Source organism: Garra rufa, chromosome 3 (assembly GCF_049309525.1).
Source record: "Garra rufa chromosome 3, GarRuf1.0, whole genome shotgun sequence".
Classification (NCBI taxonomy): Eukaryota; Metazoa; Chordata; class Actinopteri; order Cypriniformes; family Cyprinidae; genus Garra; species Garra rufa.
This window is the reverse complement of record NC_133363.1, coordinates 50,012,870-50,022,083: the sequence shown is the minus strand read 5'-3', so window position 1 is coordinate 50,022,083 and position 9,214 is coordinate 50,012,870. Positions and strand designations below refer to the sequence as shown.

The following is a 9,214-nucleotide window of genomic DNA, read 5'->3' as shown; positions in this document are numbered from 1 at the left end:
GCACAGCTCTGTCTGCGGGTGGCTGCATACAGCTGTAACACACATCACCAGTGTTCAGATAAAAAGGTTTAGGAAGTACATTTATTACAAGAAAGACCAAGTAAGTGGCCTGCAACACTGGACAACAAATCAGAGTCTACATCACCATTGTGTTCACATGCACAGCCAAGTCCACATGAGCAACAGCCATTGCTATGACGCCTGCCATGTCCATTGTCCCTTCCACTGCCACTTCAGCGATGAACACTGCCGCGTCACAGACCGCCGCATCCACCACCGCTGCCACTTCAGCAATGGACACTGCCGCTCCATCCAACACCGCTTCCGCTGCCACTTCAGCGACTGACATGCCCACAGGTATATTTAATAAGTCTGCTTCCAAGCTCATGCACAAAGAGTCACAGTCCACATCCATGAGTCAAAAGTAATTCATATCATGTGAAAAATTATCCAACACAAATTATTATTGTAGTGACTTACTGTGTTGACTTGTTAAAGGTTGAGCTTGAGGGATGGGTACGTCTATGAGAAGAGGCGACAGGTGAGGAAGTCAGATCGGATGTGGATTTAACCTCCTGATCCTCCAGGCTACATTAGCGCTGTGCCATTCCTTGAAGCTCTTCTTTGGAGTTGCATCTTTTTTTGCATCTACAAGTCTGGCTATCACACCAAGGTTTGACTGTATATGGATCGGTTGTTATTACTAGAGTTTCAGTGCATCGCTTGATTTTTACAGTATTCATTTTCATGTAAACATTTAAGGTTCAGGTTCATCACAACAGCGTTGTGTCCATTTGGTACACCATGTTGATGGAGATCCTTTGATGTAAACTATGCACTCAAGTGGGCAGGAAATGTCAATGTGGCAAGGTGGGTCATTGGCAGAGGATAACAGGATCCCATTCCAACCAACTTAGCCATTCTCACATTTAGGTAAGGATACTGAAAAATACCTGGTGTCCGCTTGCCTTAAAGTAACAGCACTTGTCTCTCTGTTGACATGCTAATTATCAATTATTGTGGTGGCAGATTCAAGAGAACCACGTGGAAGACAACCTTCACAGGAAAGATCTGTATACCACCCTCCTGATGACTCTGGTGAAGCCTTGGGGGATTGTGTTGGCCTCATCATTATGATGATTATAAGAGACTGTTTCTTACAGGTGTTTTAGACATGGATCCAATGTTGCCCACCTTGTGCATTTTAGACACAAGCGTGCCACAAAATAGGCAACAATGCCTTCTTAAGGCTTCAAAGGAGGCCAAGGCACTGGGATCTCGCAACACAAGCTATGACAGGAATACTTTCCAAGATAAAAAGATGGCTTGTGAGGAAGGTAATATCTCGTTGATGTGTTTTCACCATATGTTTACACTGACTTGGGCTTGTCATTTAAAGTAATTACAATTTCTGTCTTAAGTTAACAAGAGATGTCAGCCCATTACCTCGACTCCATCAGAGGTGCAGTACCTTGGCCAGCTCAATCTGACCTTTGGAAAATACAACAGCCAAAGTTTTAAGTGGCTGGTGGAGAATGATGTTGGCTTCATTTAGGAAGTATGTTGCACTAAACAATCAACTTGTTTGTCCATAAATTATCTTGTGATATTTTAGCCTGCTTGATCTGCATATAAAAGAAGGCCGCCACTCTGAAAGAAAAGCAAGCCCTGACGAGTGTGTGAAGGATCTCCTGCTGAGGTATGCGCAGCAGTTTCCACAGGTCTCCTGCGACCTTGAAATCAGTGTGGACAGAGCCATTTATGGGCAGAGTTGCTTCAGGTCGTTTACGTTCCTGGAGATGCGACTGTGGTACAGCCTGCACAAGACTCTACAAGCTGACCTGCAAGCTGGCACAGATAACGAGAGGAAATGGCGCAGGAGGCGTACTGCTCTGTGAAGCAGAGGCTGGTGATGAATGAGGAGGACATCACTGAAGCGCTTCAGGTGGTACATTCCTGACAAAGAGGGTTTTTTTTTTGTTATTTTTTAAGGTGCCTTTAGTAAAAATTCAGATTTCCCATTCCACCACAACTTTGTCTTTTACAAAGTATTTTCAGCTGCATGGCTATTTGGAAACTTTTCTGTCCCCAACAAGATAGTGGTCAGCTTATCATTTTCAATGTAGTGGCAGGTTATGGCAAGGTATGAATCCATGTTGTCCACATTTCAGAGGTTAAAGAGACAGCCTTGACATTTTCCATTTTAGCCTTGGGGCCTTGCTCTTGGCTTCCTCATGTTGTGGCCTCCATATTATTCAAAGCCTAAAGAGTTTAACAAATATGTAAAAGAAAGGTTATATGTAAAAATGTTGTCCAGTGTAAAATGTTAAATTGGCCTCTGTTTATTAATACACACACACTTGCCTGCTTGGTAGTGCATAGGTTGGATCCAGAACATGGATGAAACCCTCAAACCCTTCATTCTCCACCATTGCCATATCCCAATTTCTCTGGAACTGAACTACAGAGGGCCCTAAAAATGAAAATGCCAAAAAAAAAGAGTTTATAAAATCTAACATGATATTAAGATATATTTAATACTACTTTAGTTACAGATATACAATTTCTGAGAGGAAAAAAAAACATGAATTTTCCTGTATTACAACTGTACCCTTTGCTAAATAATGTAACAAAGATGGCTTAAGTCAACAGATTTTACTAACAGTTCTACTCTGAATAAATAGTTAACACTTTTCTGTACATTTACCTTCAAAATTTAGATGCATGTTCCAACACATTACAAGATGATTTCTAACAAACTGTGCACACTTCAATTCTATTTTTAACCAGAAAATCAGGGGAGAGCGCGAACGCAGTCCCCCACTACCAGAAATTATGCAGTCGAGATTCCCACATTTGGGGAATTCGCAAGGGTCAGCACAACCGGAGTGCAATGGCTGAGCCTCGCCCTGGGTGAACCACCTTCTTGATCATGGTATCTCCCCTGCCAGGTAAGTATGAATTCTAGATTGGCCCTAAAGGGGGAGCACTTAAGGGAACAACATTCTCAATGATGGTGAGACGTTACTTCACCCCATATGATTCATCATAATGATCTAAATCCTTAATCTACTTTAAACCTTATTAAACCATTAGGCCCATGAAACCCCCCTTTACTTGAGCACCGGTTGTTCACACCTCAGATTTTAAAAATTTTCAAGAAATGGATGTATTCAGCTGTGGTGATGGGGGAGGGTATTGTGTGATGATGGGGGAGGGTAAAGGGTGGGAAGGGGAAGGAGTGAAGCACAACAAAACTCAACAGATCTACAAAATCACTATTACTACAGACATTAAAGAACATTGTGAGTAGCTGTCTGACAATAGCAAGTAGGGCTCGCTGCAGCCTGCGGTGGACATCAACCCCGCCCACATCCATGTGTGACGTCAGACACCACGCCCACGTCAATGCGTCATCGTGTGACTCCCCTCCCCATCGGTAGCCTTAAAGCGGTGCATTTCAAAATACTTCACGAAATTTATCCATGTAAAGTAGCTCTTTCTAAATTCATGGACATCGATAATATCTGCAGTTTCTGTAACACACATGAGGAAGACTTGTGTCATTTGTTTTATAATTGTGAATTGTCTCTTAGTTTTTGGTCTGATGTTAGCACCTTTCTATTTCTGCAAAGAAATGTTAATTATATGCTTTCTTTAAAAGATGTTATCTGTACTTATTCTCATAAAAGTAAAATGATTGAGTACGTTGTTAACTTTTACATTTTGCAAGGCAAATATTATATTCATAAACAGAAATTTGCTAAATGCATACCAAAATGTAATTTATTTTTATCAGAAATAGAAGTTTTTAAAAAGTCTTTAAAACAAATGAATACATTTGTTGCTACATTTCACGGAGAACTTTTTTTTCTGGTTATGCTCCCACAATATAATTTTTGTATATGTAAAGGAAAAGGAAGAAAATTTGAACTATTGTTTAGTTGTTTCTAGGTTTTAATTTAGTTTTTGTTTATTTATTTACTTTTTATTTATACGTTTATTTATTTATTTTTTTCTCTCTATGGTATTAGTTTATTTTTAATTTTTATTATTATTATTTTTCCCCCTCTTATTACATATTGTATTACTGTATACAGATTAAGCTTGTATTTTGTGTATCTGGATTTCTATTTCAATATTTTTGTAATGTCCAATTATTCTTTAATAAAATAAATTAAAAAAAAAAAAGAATCCCGATGTTGTACGCATGTGCAAGAATGGCGGAAGTATGTTGTATCGGGGATGTAAACAAAACAGTTTGTATTAAATAATACAAATTAAACCTAGGTCATCTTTCATATGGAACTAATTACATTCGCACAGCCGGCAAAACGCTTGCTTTGGTTGATTAAAGTTAGGAAAATGGTAATTGGTAATAAAACATTTAAACCTTACCCTATTTGTTTGTGTAATGACATAAATTCACGTTTATTATAATCGATTTTGACATAGCTTAGACAAGATCAGATTTAGACGGACAATTAAGTTTTGTTATTGTAAAAGTAACACTTAGCATATTTTCATTTTCATCTAATTCTCTAAAGATATGTCCACAAATGTGAACATTGCTAATCATATTATCACTATTTTAATATGTGTTAATACTACTTAATATGTTGGATGTGTGACGTGTTTGAACATGGGCGTGGCGTCACACTTGGATGTGGGCGGGGTTGGATGTCCACCGCAGGCTGCAGCGAGATGCTCCTCCACAATATAAATAAAAAAAATAATGGCTCAGGGCTCTACTCTTACTTTTCTTGCTAGGAGCACTTGTGCTCCTAAGTTAAATTTAGGAGCACAGTCAAAATTTTAGGAGCACATTCTAAACAATAACCAAAACTCTGATAAAAAAAAAAATTGCCTTACTATTAGGAGGTGAAATTTGACTCCTCAAAGTGATTTACAGGGGAATTTTGTTTTTTTTACCTTTGTTTTTACCTTTTCATATGTTTAATGAGGCTCAGGGGTGACATGAGTGCAATCAAAATCATAGATTCATGTTGAGATTAATGTTTATTAAAATATAAAATGTTTATAAAATGTTTATTAAAATATAAAATTATGAATACAGAAATATTAAAGATTTAAATAACTGAACAGATCTGCCAGCAGGTATCGCCAAGACACGGATTTATTTATGAATCACAATTCTTTTGATTTGTTCGAACGTTTTACTTTTGTCCATTCTCCTTTGAATTTTTGGTTATTATCTTGTGTTCATTTTAAAAGGCATGATATGTTAAGGCAAGTTATTTTTTAAAAATTAAAATACCCAAAAACCAATGGAATAGTGTTGTATATTTTGTTGACTTGTGTACTTGCATTACATTATCCAGAGAAATAAAGAGTTTAAGTAGTGTAACGGACTGTCAGGCTACGTTTACATTAATCCGGATACATTTGAAAACGGAGTTTTCATTTTAAAACGCTCTCCGTCTACACTAGCGTTTCCAAGCGTTTTCCAAAAGTTTCTAATCCACACTGAAACGTAGGAAATCATCAAATTCGCCTTACTGCGCATGCGTAAAGCCTCAAATTATACAGACGTAAATTTTCAAGCAATTCTTCTGGCGGGATAATTTACAGAAATATCTCATCATCCACTGACGCGTCTATATTGCGCTCATTCGTATTTTATCTGAAAAGCAGTTTGTCGTCATGTTTTGCAGGACAGCAACTGAGTAAATGTTCTGTCATCGTTTTAGGACTGTAATTTGAGGAGTGTACAAGGTAAATCTCTTTAGCAGCAGTGTGACAGTGAATAGCACAGGCACAATTACTGGTGTAAACATAGATATATATTGGTACAATATGCGTCACATGACTATAAATATGCGTCATCGTTTTCAAAAGCCTCCATTTTCACAATCCACGACGTGAAAACGGCGTTTTCAAATTTATCCACTTTGGCCGGAGTTTTTAGAAATAATCGTTTTCTGTGATAAAAAAAAACGGGGTTTTCGTGTAAATGAGAGGCCAAACCGCAGGGAAATATCTGCGTCTTCCCTTCATGTAACGGGGTCTCATTGCATCATTTCGTTTCCACGGCTGTCAGCCCCATTTTGCTTCATAACTACAGTTACATTAATAAAACTTCAGTATATTAGCTCATCCATGAACATGATTTCATAGCGAATTGGCTGTGAGGATGAAAACAACAACTTCCATGATTCCACACTCAATCACGGCATCATCAAGCTATGCCTTTGTTTCACTGTTTGTTTTGAATACGAGTTCACTACTGGCAAAAATTACACATTGTGTCTTTAAACAATCCACTGTATTAAAATAATTATATATACCGCTGTTGCAATCTACAACTTCTTCCAACACGTGACAAAATAACTTGTCAAAACCCATGTATGTTTTATTTCTCTTTTTAACCAGAAAATCAGGGGAGAGCGCGAACGCAGTCCCCCACTACCAGAAATTATGCAGTCGAGATTCCCACATTTGGGGAATTCGCAGGGGTCAGCACAACCGGAGTGCAATGGCTGAGCCTCGCCCTGGGTGAACCACCTTCTTGATCATGGTATCTCCCCTGCCAGGTAAGTATGAGTTGTACACCAACCCTGAAGGGGGGTCACTTGAGGGGACATCATCCTCAATGATGATAAGACCTTACTTCACTTCATTTGGATCATCTTAATAATCCAAATCCTTAATGTACTTTAAACTCTAGATCTTGTTCTTGCCTAAACCACTGGTCCTTACATTTTTATGATTGTACAAAGTGTACAGTGACTGGAGACAACTACAGTCAGACACCTTCACCTTCTGATTAGCCAAAAGTTTACAGCAACTGTAGGTCTCTCCAACCAATCATGTGGAAGACAGATTGTGGACTACCAATCAGACAAGAGATGCTCCAATCTCATAATTTAAAAAACATTATACAGGATTATGTAGCTAGAGTGACATGAAAATGGCGAAGACTTAAGAGTGAAACCAAAGTAACAATACTGAATATATTTAAATGTGTTTTTTTTTTTTTTACATTAAATTATATGTGGCTTCAGTAAACTGACAGTTAAATACAGCTACAAGCTTGGTAAGCATTAGGTGGTTAATTTATTAGCTCATGACAACATTGACTGTTGCCTCAACAGAACACAAAGCCCACTGTAATTTTAAATACATTTCATTAAACTTCTTAATTTGACAGAACTTGCATCAAATTTATAGCCAGCAATAGAAAACTATGTTTTGCTTATAGAATGGTGTACTTACAGGATCTACCAGCAGAAGAAACATAGACTAACCAGTCAAACTGTGTTCCACTGCTTCTGCACAAAAAGAAAGTAGACATTATTCATTGGTGAACTATCACAAAATATATATATATATATATATATATATATATATATATATATATATATATATAAATAAATAAACAGTAGAAAATATCACTACATAACATTTTGTAAATATTATGGTAACACTATTTCACACTTCATCATATATTCTATTTTTTACTAATATATGACCAAATACTACCATACACAGCAACTTCAACATTAATTACCACCCCGTGCAACTTATGTTTCTTTTTTAACCATTTTAGGAGGGGTGCACCGTTCCCGGAAGTACTGCAATACCGGGTCGATGCGTGGAGTGGACGGAGCAAGCCCCTATTCCATCTCCCTATTCCAAAAATCAATTTAATATATGGTGCCCGGGTAGGGCACGTATCAGATATTAAACTGATAAGAACAGATACTACACTTGATCTTAGCCAAAAGGCCGAGAAGCGATACCCACAAATGGTATAAAGTAGGAACCACATTCTTTGACACAGCAACTCTGACGATGGTAAGCTTTTATTTTTTAATTTTTTTTAAACTCAGTTTGTGTGCAGAATCTAATTGTTAACATTGCTCAGGTAAGGCTTACAGGATCATGAAACCCCCCTTTACTTGAACACCAGTGGTTCACACCTTAGATGTGAAAAAGTTTAAAACAATGGGTGTAAAAAGGTGTGATAAAGTGGGAGGGTAAAGGGCAGGAAAATGGGAGGGGACAGCATGGGGGGGGAGGGGTCCAAGCACAACACAACAGACCTACAAAAACCACACTCACTACAAGCATTTAAGAACATTTTTAAAAACCTGATCATATATGACAAGGAAAAAAACTAAACTTAAGTGCCTTTTGTATCAGAGAAATAATATTTACAACTATTGTGAACAAATAAAGTAAGTTTTCCAAACTGTACTTTCAAATATTGAATGAGCTTTTTGTCATTTTAGGGCAGAGTCGGTAATTATAAAAACTGAGGACAAACATTTAAAGGGGCGCTATTATGCTTTTTCACTTTTTGAACTTTAGCCAGTGTGTGGTGTGTACGTTTGGGCATAAAAAACATCTACAAAGTTACAAATCTCAAAGTCCACTCCTAAGGGAAATATTTAGTTTTTAAAAAGTCCCTTTTCAAGCACTACAACGAAACAACTCGTTTGGACTATAGCGTTTGTTTTCCACATGCAATGATGTCACAACGCGGTATCCCTCCTACAGAAATTCAATTCGTTAGAGGGTTGGGGATTCGCCTAACTTTAGCATGTATTATGGACAGCTGCTTCTGGGATGCTTCAGCGAGCCGCAGGTCGTTTCAGCTTTAAATAAAGAGTCCGCGAACTACTCTGAAATCCGTGCTGGAGCGGCGTAAGGGGCGCAGCAGGGCGGAACGCGGTCTATGCTGTTTGCCAATCGCAATGCAGTGGGACTTCTGACCAATCACAATACTTTTGGTTTTTCGGAATGTGGAACCCGGAACTAATCGAGCCGTTTGTGCCAACCTGGGGAGAAAGCTATTGTAATAATGTAAATTATGTGAAAAATTATGCGTTTTTCGAACCACCAAGCATGACAGCATGTTCAAGTACACCCCCAAAACAAAATAAAGACTTTGTAAAAGAGCATAATAGGACCTTTAAAAGATCTTTCACAGCCCACCACAAAAACTGATTACATGACATTCGTTAACACTTATAAGGGAAAACAAAGACATTTATACTTTACTGCCAATTCTCTTCTGAATTTTTTTTTTTCACAATTTTGTATCCATTTTGACAATCTATGTGTTATTATCACCCAACATACCATTGTAGTACACCTCAAATTGTTTCCACACATCAGAAAATAACTAATTCACAACTACATATATATTCTATTTTTAACCAGAAGATCAGGGGAGAGCGCGAACGCA

General features: G+C 37.8%; 3 non-coding genes across 3 annotated transcripts; all 3 read right to left on the bottom strand.

Moving 5' to 3' along the window:
• Positions 1-2,795: 2,795 nt before the first annotated feature.
• LOC141332550 (U1 spliceosomal RNA) lies at positions 2,796-2,959 on the bottom strand. Its single transcript, XR_012355329.1, has one exon. It is a non-coding gene; the product is annotated as a U1 spliceosomal RNA (small nuclear RNA).
• A 3,439-nt stretch (positions 2,960-6,398) lies between these two features.
• LOC141332548 (U1 spliceosomal RNA) lies at positions 6,399-6,562 on the bottom strand. Its single transcript, XR_012355327.1, has one exon. It is a non-coding gene; the product is annotated as a U1 spliceosomal RNA (small nuclear RNA).
• Positions 6,563-7,570: 1,008 nt separating this feature from the next.
• LOC141332552 (U2 spliceosomal RNA) lies at positions 7,571-7,761 on the bottom strand. Its single transcript, XR_012355330.1, has one exon. It is a non-coding gene; the product is annotated as a U2 spliceosomal RNA (small nuclear RNA).
• Between the last annotated feature and the right edge of the window lie 1,453 nt (positions 7,762-9,214).